Here is a 15,979-nt window from a genome sequence, read left to right as displayed (position 1 = left end):
AAACCTGATGATTGGATGATATAACTTTATTGGTATTGTTAAAGAAAAAAATCCATTAAGGGCACGTCAGCACCTATTTGATAACAGATATAAATTACAAACGTATTTAAAACTGCAAGAGAATATCAAATAAACTAGACAGCTGTGAACAGTTTGTAATGCTTGCCTTAGAATTCAGCATGAATGCTTTCCCACCCAAGAGTGAGAAATCTCTGCTTTGTGTAGATGGACAGGAGAGAGATTGTAGAGTGACCCTAGTTCAGTGCCTTGGGTAATTTTTGTTGTCTGGCCCCTACAATGACAAATCATGTCTTTTATTTGGACATAAAAGGGGCTTGCTTATTTCAAAGTAACTGTGGTACTTTGTGATGGAGAGAAAAGAGTGTGCAGTGTCTGTTTTTAAAGTTCCATGGTTATCTAGCCCTCCTCCCCCTTCCCCTTTGCTGTCTTAGCTGCTTGTAATTCACTGCCAGGCAGCATCGTAGTTTTTAGCAGGATGGCTGTAGTACAGAAATTATGACATCGGACAATGTGTTAGGGAGAATCAGAAGAAGCACCTGAGGCTTGTACTTTATGAATCCTTGATTTAAACCAGGCGAATGAATTTGTAAGATTGTTCCTCTATAATAATTACCATTTGGTTTTCTTTATTTTTCAGGAATGTGGTGGAACATTTAACCTGTTTATTTGCTAACCACGTTATATCTACTAAATAGTAAATAAACACGTATATAACCATTTTTGGAACAGAGAATGCCACTTGCCTAGGGGGATAGTGTTTCTGGTTATGCAAGTTTATTTGTCCCGTAGAGTACTCATATTGGAGAGTGAGGAGTCGGCACTGATTTTTCCTTCTTCCAGGCTTGTGATTGACTTAATTCTAAGAAACCACTCAAGCTCCTAACACTGTAATTATTGCTACCCCTTTCTCTGAGAAAAATACAATAATATATAGGAGAATGAACAAATAGTTATTTGTTAATTGATGCTTTTATAATTCTGAACTCTTTATGGTACTGAGCAAGTTTGTCTTCAGCCATGCAGATGGCTATTAGATTGGCAGTCCACTGTAGTCACGATATAGCTTTGTTTTTGTCTTAAAGTAATTTATTGACTTGCGCCCAGATTTTAAAGATATTGAGGCATCTAACTCTTGCTGAAATCAATGGGAGCTAGGCACCTAAATACCTTTAAAAATCTGGCCCTTCGAATTTGTCTTCACAGCTCTGCAGCGCTGGCTACAGAGTGTGAATTGCAGCACGCGCTCACATGTTGCTCTGTAAAAGATGCCTAGTTTGCATTATTAATGTGCACTAGATACCTTTTAGTTCACATTAACAGAGTCTGTATGGGACAGTTGCAGCTCAGTGCTTTGGCATGCTGCAGTTTACACCCCATAGTCAGCACTGTAGGGCCATGTAAACTTAGGTACCATTTGTGTGTTCTGAAGTAACTCAGTAATTACTTTCCATGGTTCTGTTAGTTCTTTTCTTTTTTTTTAAATTGTTGATAATCTCTAATAATAGAAATATAATGTTTGTATTTTCTGCCTGATCACGGTGATTTGTGTTTCTCTCTCTCACTCGCACGCGCACACTTTCTTAAATTTGCAGTGGTTAAGAAGTGATTGAACAACGTTCAGCTGTCTGCTCTTTGTGCTGTAGTGACATTGCCTAGAACAGTAGGTGGAGAGAGAATTTTCTGAAAATCCCACCCTTGAGTTAGTACGTAGTATTAGAAATTCCAGATCACTTGTGATGAGGACTCAATGACACTGTGTGTGTATTACCTATTTCTCTTTTTCACATATCTGGAAATGGACGCTATTTCATCTTACATGAATCTGTCATTCCAAATCTGAGTTTGCGACCTGTTATCCCTAATATGAGCTGATTCAACCAGATGCTGAAATGTCCATTTTAATAACCTATTTTATGTAGGCAAAAAAGAAACAGACGAGCATGTTTTTTTCTTAGTCTACAGCAGTACAAAGTTTTGTAATGAACAGAACTCTGCTATGTCGTGACAGCTTTAGGCACTGAAGTATTATAGTGCCAATGGTGCTTGGTTCCAGAAAGAAACTGGAATATACTGATCCTCTTAACTATGAAGTCGGAAGCTTGAGGAGGATGTTCTCATATAATTTGTTTTAAATACACTTTGTGAGCTCCAAAGGGGCCACTGACAATAAGATTAAGATGCCACTTTGCCAAGCTGCTTACCATTAAAAAACCAAACAGCATTTTCTTGAGCAGTTTACAAGTAGATCTTGACTGCAGAAAAGGAATGGTATGGTATGATGGAGAAGAGGCCTTGCATAGAAAAGAGTCAGAATGGGTTATTTGTGTCAATAGGTCCTGTACCTCTAATTGTTTTTCTTTCACTGTTTCATATAGACTATAGCAATTCATCTGAACAGAATACAGGTTGAAATTGTATTTATAAAGTCAACACTTTAAATCAATAAGTCAGTTATTGGAGGTGGAAAAATCAAGCACATTCCAGGAATGATAAAGCAATAATGTTAATACAATAAACTTTCTTGTTACCCACTTCACCAGACACCTTGTGAGATAAGTATTGACTAAATGCAAAAGTTGGTTAGTCTAAAGTTTTATATATGCATGTAAGAATTCCACACACACAGAACTAAGCCCAAACTGCATTTTTTAATTAGTCAAATTCCATTTAGGTTAGAGTTGGTTACTTAATGCAAAATAGCTGCCAAATTAAAGAGTCACATTAAAAAGATAAGTAAAAACCAACATTACTCTCCAATTCATGGGTTTAATAAGAAAAAGGAATAAAGTCAAAACTGCTTTTTGCAGTTTAAATCTGCAAACACTAATGTAAAATCAATGGGACTAACTCATGTACATAAAGCTAGTCATGCATAAATGTTTGCAGGATTAGAGCCTGTATTTGTTGAAGTATTTATCAGAAAAGCGTACAGAATTAGGCATCCCCCGTTATGTAAACATAAACATATATTACCTTCCGAGTTTTAATACAAAAGATAAGTAGAAAATTTATGAAGTTGCTGTTCTTAAATGATATTTGACTTTTCATCAAGAGATTCATCTTTCTCCGTTAATTTGACTATTCCAAAAATTCCACCATTTCATCTGAAAACATGTTCTTTAGCATCTTTAGTATGATGAAACTTAGCATCGAGAAGAATTGGAAAAAATAAAACCCTAATTAAGGACACTTAAGTAACTTCTCTGTTTCAGTCTTGGATTTATTTAGCTGTATCTGGGGAAAATATAAACTTGTTAACTGATATAATGAATCTTCCCTTTTGATTGCCAAACCTGACAGACATCTGAGACTGGGCTTTTGCCTGTTATGTTTATAAGAATCTTAATAAAGCAAAGACATCCAAGGATACTGTATGAGGTTTGCTTTAAGGAAGATAAATAGTTGGGCCTAAGCCTGAATTAAATGGTTTTTTGGAAAAAGTAAAATGCTTAAAATAAAAGCACTCTAGGGTAACAGTATATAAATAATGCTGTTTTATTTTTTTGCTACAGAAAAATCAAGTCTAGTTGTATTGAAAGACCCATTTGCTTGGGTGGAAAAAGAAACTTAGTGTCTGTTGATGGGGCCCCTATTAAATGATGTACCTTTTACTGTGGACATTCTTCTTGACTTCATTGAGACTACTCATGATAACAAGCACTCTGTCTGATAGTGTTTGCAGGGTTGCCCATTAGGGCCCAGTCTATGCTGGGAAAATTGTCCTTTGCTCAGCACAGGGTCTCATCCCAGTTTCAGAAATATAATTAATTGGGAAGGTTTCTCACAGTGTAATATAGTAGAACTGGAAGAATTGGCCTCCTTATTTGAAAGCAATAGAAATCAGAGTTCTGGGTCTGCTGTAACGTAAGTTATATATTTAAAAATAAATGATAATTGTTGCTTTAGCAACAGTGAAACCAGCTGTTCAAACCCCACCTGCAAACCTATTTGGGTTAATTTAAACAATGTACCTTACAACAATTTTGAAAGTTTCTTTCCCAGTGTTTTCAAGTGATGGAGTTGATTCTTTTAGTCGTACTTGGCATGCTTTAATTTCCTTTTGCCTCTTGTGAGGCCTCTCCCCTCACAGATAAATAGCCCATTCATTGCATTGATTGTGAATGATTTTTCCAAAAATTGTTTCAATGTTTCATTTAGTGTATTTATCTCTTTGTCCTTCTTACTGGTCCAGATGCTTGGGTGTAACACTCCTGCTAATACATCCCAGAATGATGTGTTCACTCATATTTAGGTTGTGATTCACTATGACCCCCAGATCCCTTTTTGCAGTACTCCTTCCCAGGCAGTCACTTCCCATTTTGTATTTGTGCAACTGATTGTTCTTTCGTAAATGGAGTACTTTGCATTTGTCATTTATTGAATTTCATCCTATTTACTTCACGCCATTTCTCCAGTTTGTCCAGATCATTTTGAATAATAATCCTGTCCTCCAAAGCACTTGCAAACCCTCCCAGCTTGGTATCAACGGCAAACTTTATAAATGTATGCTCTATGCCAGGGGTCGGCAACCTTTGGCATGTGTGCCAATTTTTACTGGCACGCTGCTGCCAGCTGGGGTCCAGGCCGCCGGCCCTGCTCAGCCTGCTGCTGGCCTGGGATATCAGCCGCCAGCCCCGCTCACCTCACTCCTGGTCAGGGTTCCAGCTGCCTGGCCCACTGCCAGCCAGGATCCGGGCCTCCGGCCCTGCTTAGCCCTCCTGCCGGCCTGAGGTACCAGCAGCCAGCCCTGGGCTCTGCCCCTGGCCTGGTCCCAGCGCTCTGCAGCACTTAGCAAAAATTATACTACGATTAGTTTAAAAACGTGAAAACGTAAAACCTTTGTATATTACAGTAATCATTAAAAGATGTATAATGTTAATAAATACATAGGTTTGATGAAACAAAGTAGTTGTACTTATGTGCCTGTGCTTAATTTGTGTTTTCGATGATTTACCTTCTAAAAAAATCTTGCATGTATCGCACCCCCAGAAAGGGCATCTCACACCCCCAGGGGGTACGTGCACCCCAAGTTAAGGACAATGCATTAAACTGATAAGACCTGCATTTTAATTTAATTTTAAATGAAGCTTCTTAAACATTTTAAAAGCCTTGTTTACTACATACAACAATAGTTTAGTTATAGAGAGAGACCGCCTAAAAACGTTAAAATGTATTACCGGCATGCAAAGCCTTAAATTAGAGTGAATAAATGAAGACTCAGCACACCACTTCTGAAAGGTTGCCGACCCCTGCTGTATGCCATTATCTAAATCACTGATGAAGGTATTGAACAGAACTGGACCCAGAACTGATCCCTGCGGGACTCCACTTTGATATGCCCTTTCAGCATGACTGTGAACCACTGATAACTACTCTCTGGGAACGGTTTTCCAACCAGTTATGCACCCACCTTATAGTAGTTCCATCTAGGTTGTGTTTCTCTAGTTTGTTTATGAGACAGTCATGTGAGACAGTATCAAAAGCCTTACTAAAGTCAAGATATACCACATCTACCTCTTACCTCCTATCCACAATGCTTGTTACCTTGTCAAAGGAAGCTATTAGGTTAGTTGTTCTTGACAAATCCATGCTGACTGTTACTTATCACCTTATTATCTTACAGGTGTTGGCAAATTGATTGTTTACTTATTTGCTCCATTATCTTTCCGGGTACTGAAGTTAAGCTGACTGGTCTGTAATTCCCCGGGTTGTCCTTCTTTCCCATTTTATAGATTGGCACTATATTTGCCTTTTTCCAGTCCTCTGGAATCTCTCACATCTTCTATGACTTCTAGGATGTCTGTATGCCTTTCTGTCTGGGAGGCCTCATGGCTGAGTTTTGCAAGACTACCAGAACATCCAAAGCTACCGCATGTAATTGCTGTTGGGCCCCAGTGCGAGCGTTGTTGATGCCACCTTCATCAGCTGGAATAGAGACTCAGATACAGAACAGAGGCATCAGGCAAGAATGAGGGAACAATCGTAGCTTTGGACATTTTACGAAGTAGGAAGACTGGACCAGCATGGGACAGTGCTAACTTACATCAGGTGAGGATCTGGTCCACGGGCTCAGGGCATCCACCAAAACGTTACTGTCCCTGATGAAACTTTGATTTCAGACCTCCCCCTGCCTGTAGAAGATATCCAGCTAGCTCTGGGATCTCATTGGGCACTAACACAAAAGGAACAACTTTTAGAGACCATTCAAATTGCCAGGCACGCAGGGGCACTTATGGTCCCACTCCCTTTGATTCTAAGCTTGCTCCTGAAGTGAACGAGTCCCTTCCTTGGGTGAATCTCTGCTCTGCTGCAAGCACTCATACAATGCTCTCTGCTTCTACCAAGGCGCCTCTGGTGGTTGTACTCCTCCAGGAGAAAAGCCTTCCCACAAGCACTCTTGCAACCTGCCTCCCTTATATTCCTGGAATCCTGGGATACCTTGACCTGCTAAATACAACTTTCTAGAGCCTTGTAGAAAATCATGAAAGCTAGACTGGAAAGAGACCGGCATGGAGAGATGCTCTCCCCCCAGCTTTTTGTTGAGAGGGTGGAAAGCACCCCTCCTTCAGATCTAGAACCACCTGATGGTGGTGGTGGGGGAAAACCCAGGATGACTGGACTTCTCCAGAGTAGAGTGAAATCCCCAGTAATGACACCCTGAGGAAGGGGAATCTATTCCTGATCCCCAGCTCTAAGAATGGGAAGTGCCAGCTGTTTTAAAATCACAGATTTGCCTGTTTTAATTGTCACAATCCCTCCAACCCACTGAAGGGTTTCTTTATGGTAAGTGACTTATTTAGCAGTTCTAACAGAGCAGCCTGAAGTGAACAAAGGGCTGCACAGTGGGAAGCTAATGCCCACACACACTATTTCACACCTACGATTAGGCTTGCAGACACTACCAGGATTGCCTTGCAGATAATTCTCTTTTCCTGCTGTAACACAGTGCACTGAATCTACTTTGCATCAACAGTTCAGACTATGCAGATGTGCCATTTATCAGGGTCCTAACTGAAATGGATATTTGCTGTCCATTAAGGATTATACTTGGTTTATGGTTCCTACATATTTAGGAAGTTGGTAGCTTCTGTTTTACTTTCCTTCCCCTATCTCTCTCTCTCTCGCTTGTTAGACTTTCCAGTGTTGTGTATGACACGCCTGGCTTAGAGAGGCATATTGGGATTTTGGGGGAGGATAGCAAGACTTTAATGCATGTTCATAAGGGAAGTATTAAATGAGCCTGTGGGCAGATATTGGAGATAATTAGGAACCACACAGAAGTGCTGCAGGCTTGGGGGATATTTGCTGGCTGCAGAACATTCCTAAGGGAAAGGAATTGCTCTGTAATTACAGGCAAGGTCATTGCAGTTACTTAAATGGAAAAGAAAGAGTGGGAGTTGGGACCCATTGAAGTTGGTTGAATGTAGTTAACAGGATACAGTTTTTCCATACTTTAAATAAATAATGGCTTCAGAGATCTCTGTCTTAATACATGGCATGTGATAATGACAGTAAAACTTTCAAGAGAGATAATTTACAACCATAAATGAAGAGAATTTCTCAGTCCTATTTCACCTTTTTTTTTTTTTTTTTTTTTTGGTCCTCAAAAAAAAAAAAAAATTTGAATGGTACCTCGCTGGCATATAGGAAAATCTGCAGTGAGCTTCCTCTGGCCATGGGTTTTATTTTTAAATTTCTTTTCTTCTCTGAAGTTATCTGTGAATTTGACTTTCTCCCTTTGGTGTCACAAGTGGTTTTAGTCCATCTGTAATTGGTTGAAAGCGCAATCTCCCTATTATACCATTTGTCAGTTACTGGGTGAGCTGTGCTTTAGATGCCTTTGGAGTCCCTCTTGAGTGAACCCCTCAGGTGACAGGCTTCACTTCTCTCCAGGGTGGAATCCTGCGTTTTAACCATCTTAGGCTGGATCTCTGGGTTGGGTTGCAGCTCCTCTGTTTTCCAACCATGTTACCAGACCCCAGCTGTATTTGGCATCTTCCATCCAGGAGCCTTTGAACAGTGGCTGATTAAAGTGACTCAGAACAGACCTTTCAAAACAAGTGACTTGTTTATTCACACAAAGGTACATAGCCATTAGAGAGAAGGGTTAAAAAAACAAAAACCTATACACATCTGGTCTTAGTTAGACTTTATCCTTTCATAGCAAGTTTAGGACAATTCTGCTTAACCCAGATGTTTCTACTTCTGGGCAGGGAGAGACAGACTGGCTTCCTGCATTTTTTGTGTCACTCCTGCAGTGCCTCACTCAATCAGTTGCTGCCTACTCATAAACCCCCTTCCTCTCTAGAAGTGGGTTTTTAATGGTTAAGAACATAATACTTATTCCTGCCATGAATGCAGGGGACTGGACTAGATGACCGCTCGAGGTCCCTTCCCTGTTCTATGATTCTATAACAATGACTATACTGGGTCCAACCCAGTATCCTATCTTCCAACATGGATGGTGCCAGATGCTTCAGGGAATGAACAGACCAGGGCAGTTATTGCGTGATCCATCCCTTGTCATATAGTCTGAGCTGCTGGCAGTCAGATTTAGGGACACCCAGAGCATGCGGTTGCATCCCTGACCATACTGGCTAATAACCAATGATGGACCTATCCTGCATGAACTTATCTAATTCTTGTTTGAAATCAGTTAAATTTTTGGTTTTCACAGCATCCCGTGACAATAAGTTCCAGAGGCTGACTGTGTGTTGTATGAATAATTACTTCATTATGTTTGTTTTTAAACCTGCTTCCTATTAATTTCATTGGGTGACCCCTAGTTCTTGTGGTACATGAAGGGGTAAATAATACTTCCCTATTCACTTTCTCCACAACATTCATGATTTTATAGACCTCTGTCATATCCCCTCTGTCGTCTCGTTTCCAGGGTGAACAGTCCCAGCCTTTTTAATTTCTCCTCTTATGGAAGCTGTTCCATACCCCTAATATATTTGTTGCCCTTCTCTGTACTTTTTCCAATTCTAATACATCTTTTATGAGAAGAGGCAACCAGAACTGTGCGTAGTATTTCTGGAGTGGGCGTACCAGGGATCTGTGTAGTGACATTATATTTTCTTTATCTGTCCCTTTTGTGATGGTACCAAACATCCTGTTGGCTTTTTTGACTGCCGCTTTGCACATTGAGCGGATGTTTTCAGAGAACCATCCATGATGATTCCAAAATCTCTTTCTTGAGGTTTAGTGCAGTGATTCCCAAACTTTTTATTAAAGTGACCCATCAACTTCTGTTTCTTTTTGGAGACCCACCGTTATCCTTGCTCTCCCTTGCCAGCCCAGCCTGACCCCCAAACCCCTGGCTTGGTTCCTCCCAGCCCACTTGCTCTTGTTCTCCCAGGTCTGTCCCCTCCTGCAGTCCCAGTTGATCCCTCTTTCCTCATGGCTCAGCTGTGATCAGTACCAGGCTGCTGAACGTCTACCTGTTGGCTCTGACTGCTTTTTTCAGGTTGCTCCTGCTGCCTGGATCCTGCTGTCGCTTCTCCTGGGCAGTGGTGTGGGAGCTGGGCTGCAGCAGCAGGAAGGAGGCAGCTGGAACCAGTGAGCAGTCTGTCCCTGCCCTGCATGTGCCCTGAGGGTGCTTCTTCCAGGCTGCTGCTACTTGGATTCCACTTCCTATGCCCCTGCCTGCTACCCAGGGGAAGGTAGAGCATGGGGGTGGGGGAGGGAATTGCCTTCAGGGAACACATGACCCACATAGACCCTTCCTGCAACCCATTGATGGGTCATGACCTACTGTTTGGGAGAACACTTGTTCATTGTTTTGATCTTGGGGCCCGCCCCTGGAAAAATAAGCCTGTTTAACCTGTCTGGAGCCAGGCAGGCAGGCATTTCCCAGTTAACAACCCACCATTGCTCTCTTGTTGTTTTCCTTGGAGGTAACATATCTCTAGTCATTGTTTCATTTCCTGCTGCTTTTTCCTAGCAGCTCCTTTCTATTTAAATCTGTGTAGTCAGACAGAATAACATCAAGCAGGTAAACTGTGGTACACGTAATATTCATAAAAATAATAGCTATTTCTCTCATTTTCCATACCATACTTGGACTGTGCACTGAAAAACTGAATCATTCTTTGGTTTATAAAAATTATAAATAATACTACATCAAAGTGTGTGTGTGTGTGTGTGTGTGTGTGTGTGTGTGTGTGTATATAGAGAGTCATCTTCCCTCCCATCCACCTCCACCCCTCAAATAACCAGGGGCAATAATAAGGCAATTCAACACATAAGGAATACTGATCATTAAATTTATCGTTTTAGGTCTTCCAAAATGATCTTTTGGTTTGATTTTAATGTGTGTCAATATATTAGGGTGAGGTAGAATTTTTTCACTGCCCGTGATGTAAGGCTGCTGGTCATTTACTGATATCAACTGTTCATTTTTCCCAATTATGCTAATCACTGCACTTTGTGTGTTTTATCTGCATAATCATTGTACACTTACTTCCCTCTGCTAATACATATTGGCATCTACTAGCCAATCGAAGAGCACAGATTTGCATATGCCTTCTCTGGTCATTTCTGAGAAACCACCATATACATGAGAGGCCTTAATTGGCCTCTCAGAGTTGGTAAGACAACTCCCACCAGTTTATGCTCTCTGTATGTGTGTATATATATCTCCTCAATATTTATTCCACTCTATATGCATCCAAAGAAGTGGGCTGTAGTCCACGAAAGCTTATGCTCTAATAAATTTGTTAGTCTCTAAGGTGCCACAAGTACTCCTGTTCTTTTCACCATATACATCTCTCTAAGGCCTGGTCTACACTAGGCGTTTATGTCGAAGTTAGCGCCGTTACATCGAATTAACCCTGCACCCGTCCACACCGCGAAGGTATTTAGTTCGACATAGAGGTCTCTTTAATTCGACTTCCGACAAGGGGAGTAGCGCTAAATTCGACATGGCCATGTCGAATTAGGCTAGGTGTGGATGGAAATCGACGCTAATAGCTCCGGGAGCTATCCCACAGTGCACCACTCTGTTGACGCTCTGGACAGCAGTACGAGCTCGGATGCTCTGAACTGCCACACAGGAAAAGCCCCGGGAAAATTTGAATTTGAATTCCTTTTCCTGTCTGGCCAGTTTGAATCTCATTTCCTGTCTGGACATCGTGGCGAGCTCAGCAGCACTGGCAACGATGCAGAGCTCTCCAGCAGTGATGGCCGTGCAATCTCAGAATAGAAAGAGGGCCCCAGCATGGACTGATCGGGAAGTCTTGGATCTCATCGCTGTGTGGGGCGATGAGTCCGTGCTTTCCGAGCTGCGATCCAAAAGACGGAATGCAAAGATCTACGAGAAGATCTCTAAAGACATGGCAGAGAGAGGATACAGCCAGGATGTAACGCAGTGCCGCGTGAAAATCAAGGAGCTGAGACAAGGCTACCAGAAGACCAAAGAGGCAAACGGACGCTCCGGATCCCATCCCCAGACATCCCGTTTCTACGAGGCACTGCATTCCATCCTCGGTGCGGCCGCCACCACTACCCCACCAGTGACCGTGGACTCTGAGGATGGGATAGTGTCCACGGCTGGATCCTCGGACATGTTAGCGGACGGGGAAGATGAGGAAGGAGATGAGGAGGACGAGGCAGTCGACAGCGCTCACAACGCTGATTTCCCCGACAGCCAGGATCTCTTCATCACCCTTACAGAGATCCCCTACCAACCCTCCCCAGCCGTTACCCCGGACACAGAATTTCGGGAAGGATCAGCCAGTAAGTGTTGTAAAAATCTAAACATTTATTTGTAACAGAACAGGAATATTAACAATTAAAAAAATGGGTTTCTCATGATTAGTTTGATTAGCTTAACGGTTCAGTCATGGGCAGTGCAACTATTGAAAAAAAATCTAGCAATGTCCGGTTTTGCATGATTGTCCTGCCCAAGCCGCTCTACTGGTTAGTCACTGCTACAGCAGCTACAGTAAAATGCGGTCTATATGTCCGGGGATGGAGCAGAAATCCTCCTGTGACATCTCGAGGAAGCTCTCCTGGAGGTAATTGGAAATCCGCTGCATTAGGTTCTTGGGGAGAGCGGCCTTATTGGGTCCTCCGTAGTAGGACACGTTGCCACGCCACGAGACAAGCAAGTACTCTGGAATCGTTGCTCTGCACAGCATGGCGGCATACGGCCCTGGTCTTTGGAGGCTTTCCCGGAGCATTCGCTCTTTCTCGCTGTCAGAGATCCTCATGAAGGTGATGTCGCTCATGATGACCTGCTTTGAATGAGGTAGGGGAATGTTAGTGTTGGGACTGCTTTGCTGTTCCTTTACAGAACTGTAACCGCTGGTTTGCAGCCACGCGGTGGAGGCGGGAGAGGGGCAGCCGAAAGGGATCGTTCCCGGGGACAGCCGCGAGGTTGTGGGACAGGAGCAGACTTCCTGCTTGCCGAATTGCTGGCAGCAGGGACCGACATTGATTTCAATGTGAAATGAGGCCATTGCTAATATTAAAGTTTTAAGCTGCCACAAGTCTACGGCTTACCATGTCTGCCTGCAACAGAAATTCCGTTCTCCTGAGAGTCTTCTCAAATGTGCTGTAGAAGACCCCAGGCACTGAATGCGAAGGCCGAGAATTCGACCTTGTGCTGAGTGCGCATGTGATAGGTGCTGTGCATGGTCTTGTTCACAGAGAAAGACTATGTTCTTTGTTCACAACTACATTTATCTTTCTGAGGAATCACTCCCTTTTTCCCATTCCCACAGCCCCATCTGCGACTGTCTCACAACCTAGCCTGTCATCACACTCCCAGAGGCTAGCGCGGATTAGGCATAAGAAGAAGAGGACACGGGAGGACATGTTCTCGGAGCTTATAGCCTGCTCCAGAGCCCAGGCAGCACAGCAGACCCAGTGGCGGGAGAACTTGACCCGAATGCACCAAGCCAACATGGATCGGGAGGAGAGGTGGCGTCAGGAAGACCAGCAGGCGACTCAAACCCTGCTTGGACTAATGAGGGAGCAAACGGACACGCTCCGGCGCCTTGTGGATGTTCTGCAGGAACGGAGGCAGGAGGACAGAGCCCCGCTGCAGTCCATCTCTAACCGCCCTCCCCCGCCACCAAGTCCCATACTCCCCTCACCCAAAATGCACAGAAGGAGAGGCGGCAGAGTCCCTGCTAACTCTCACTCCACCCCTGCAGAGAGCTCGAGCAGCAGAAGGCTCTCATTCCCCAAAATTTGACAAGTTCTTTCCTTCCCGCCTGACACAAGCCCCTGTCCAAGTTTCACTTTCCCAGTTCCATGTTTGGTTGATAATAAAAAATACGTTTCTGTTAACTACTGTTTCCATCATGTTCTTTTGGAGGAGGGGGGGATAGGGGGTTGGTAATTCGACAGGACAGTCACCTTTGGCAGGGTATATAGTCGGGGGCAGGCACAGCAGCAGGGCACATACATAGTGCAGTGATGCAGTGACTAGTTACCCTGGTTAGTCTGGGAGGTTGTTTTCATGTTATGTGGCGGGGGGTGGGTTGCTCTGTGACTTTGTGGCAGGGGTGGGCAGTTACAGATCTTAAGCGGCGGTCCTTAGGCAGGATCACAGAGCCACACAGCAGGGGATCTGTAACCGTCCTCCCCCTGCCACAAAGTCACATAGACCCCCCCATACACACAGTCCCTATCAGGAGGGGTGACAGGCTCCGTTGAAACAACCATCCCACCGCAGCGGAGCCTGTCAATCCTTGAGTTTAGAAGCTGCATTCGCGCCACTACAGTACACCCGCTCCGCACCACAGTCTGCGTCCCAGTTTTAAAAAATTCCCGCGAATACAGTATTAAAGAAAACGGTGTGCTTTAACAAAGTAGAACTATTTTTATTTTGAAACGTGTGTTGGAAGTGGGGTGAAGGGGGTATGTAACTGGATAGGATAGTCAACATTAACTGGGTAAAGAAACGGGGGCAGGTTTAGCTTCTCAATACACAAACTTTAAAGTCACAGGTTACCCTGCTCACTCAGGAACTTTGCTTTCAAAGCCTTCCGGATGCACAGCGCTTCCCGCTGGTCTCTTCTAATCGCCCGGCTGTCTGGCTGTGAGTAATCAGCAGCCAGGCTATTTTCCTCAACCTCCCACCCCGCCATAAAGGTCTCCCCCTTGCTCTCACAGAGATTGTGGAGCACACAGCAAGCTGCAATAACAATGGGGATATTGGTTTCGCTGAGATCACAGCGAGTCAGTAAGCTTCTCCATCTCCCCTTGAGACGTCCAAAAGCACACTCCACCACCATTCTGCACTTGCTCAGCCGGTAGTTGAAGAGTTCTTTTTCAGTGTCCAGGGCGCCAGTATAGGGCTTCATGAGCCAGGGCATTAGCGGGTAGGCTGGGTCCCCGAGGATGACTATAGGCATCTCCACATCCCCAAGAGTTATTTTGTGGTCCGGGAAGTAAATACCTTGCTGCAGCCGTCTAAACAGACCAGAGTTCCTGAAAACACGAGCGTCATGAACCTTGCCCGGCCATCCCACGTAGATGTTGGTAAAACGTCCCCTGTGGTCCACCAGTGCTTGCAGCACCATGGAAAAGTATCCCTTTCTGTTAATGTACTGGCTGGCCTGGTGTTCCGGTGCCAGGATAGGGATGTGAGTTCCATCTATGGCCCCACCGCAGTTTGGGAATCCCATCGCTGCGAAGCCATCTATGATGGCCTCCACGTTTCCCAGGGTCACTACCTTTGGCAGCAGTACATCAACGATTGCCTTGGCTACTTGCATCACAACAACCCCCACGGTAGATTTGCCCACCCCAAACTGGTTCGCGACTGACCGGTAGCTGTCTGGCGTTGCAAGCTTCCACAGGGCTATGGCCACTCGCTTCTGGACAGTCAGGGCTGCTCGCATCCGGGTGTCATTGCGCTTCAGGGCAGGGGACAGCAACTCACAAAGTTCCAGGAAAGTTCCCTTCCGCATGCGAAAGTTTCGCAGCCACTGGGATTCATCCCAGACCTGCAGCACTATGCGGTCCCACCACTCAGTGCTTGTTTCCCGTGCCCAGAATCTCCTTTCCACGGCATCAACATGACCCATTGCCACCGTGATGTTCTCGGCGCTGGGTCCCCTGCTTTCTGAGAGGTCTGTGCTACTCTCAGACTTCAGGCCATCACCGCGTTGACGTAGCCTCCTCGCCTGACTTTTCTGCATCTGCCTCAGGGAAAGGTGTATGATAAGTTGCGAGGCGTTGAGAGCGGCCACAACTGCAGTGATGGTTGCAGCAGGCTCCATGCTCGCAGTGCTGTGGCGTCCGCGCTGTCACTGACTAGAAAAGTGCGCGAACTGATTTCCCGCCGGCGCTTTCAGGGAGGGAGGGCGGGAGTGATGGACGGATGACGAGAGTTACCCAAAAGCACCCTGGACACATTTTTTTTACCCAGAAGGCATTTGCGGCTCCACCCAGAATTCCAATGGGCAGCGGGGACTCCGGGAACTGTGGGATAGCTGACCACAGTGCACCACTTCCAATGTCGACGCTTTCCCCGTTAGTGTGGACTCACAAAGTCGAATTACTGTCCTTAGTGTGGACACACACGTTCGACTTTGCAATATCGATTCCAAAAATTCGATTTAAGTAAAATCGAACTACTCTCGTAGTGTAGACAAGGCCTAACTCTGATTTAGCTCCTGTACTTGGCTGGCTGTCTCATATCCCCGAATTTTCAGGCCATTTGCGAACAGTGAAGGTGCTGCCTCAGGCTACGTCTACACTAGCTCTTTTGTTGGTTGGGGTGTAGAAAAACACCTCCCCCCGACCAACATAAGTTTCACTGAAACAAGCTCTGGTGTGGATAATACTATATTGGCAGGAGCACTCTCTCTTGCTAGCATAGAGTGGCTACACGGAAGACCTTACAGCACCACAGCTGTAAGGTCTGTAGTGTAGACATAGCCTTAGTAGAAAGAGGAAGAAACCTCTCAAATTTACCCGAAAGAAGAAAAAAGTATAC

At 44.4% G+C, this 15,979-nt stretch overlaps 1 protein-coding gene across 2 annotated transcripts in view; it reads left to right on the top strand.

Moving 5' to 3' along the window:
* Positions 1-15,979, top strand: part of TULP4 (TUB like protein 4) — a 258,811-nt gene that overhangs the window by 26,561 nt on the left and 216,271 nt on the right. Inside the window, exon 1 of one of the 2 annotated variants that reach the window (XM_054022343.1) lies at positions 5,863-6,069. The exons of the other annotated variant lie outside the window; for it this stretch is intronic. The gene's annotated coding sequence lies outside the window, so the exon portion shown is untranslated. Of the gene's footprint in view, positions 1-5,862; positions 6,070-15,979 lie in introns of those variants that run through there. 2 annotated transcript variants of the gene reach the window in all.

The sequence above is a fragment of the Malaclemys terrapin genome, chromosome 3 (assembly GCF_027887155.1).
Source record: "Malaclemys terrapin pileata isolate rMalTer1 chromosome 3, rMalTer1.hap1, whole genome shotgun sequence".
NCBI lineage: Eukaryota > Metazoa > Chordata > Testudines > Emydidae > Malaclemys > Malaclemys terrapin.
This window is presented reverse-complemented; position numbering and strand designations above follow the sequence as displayed.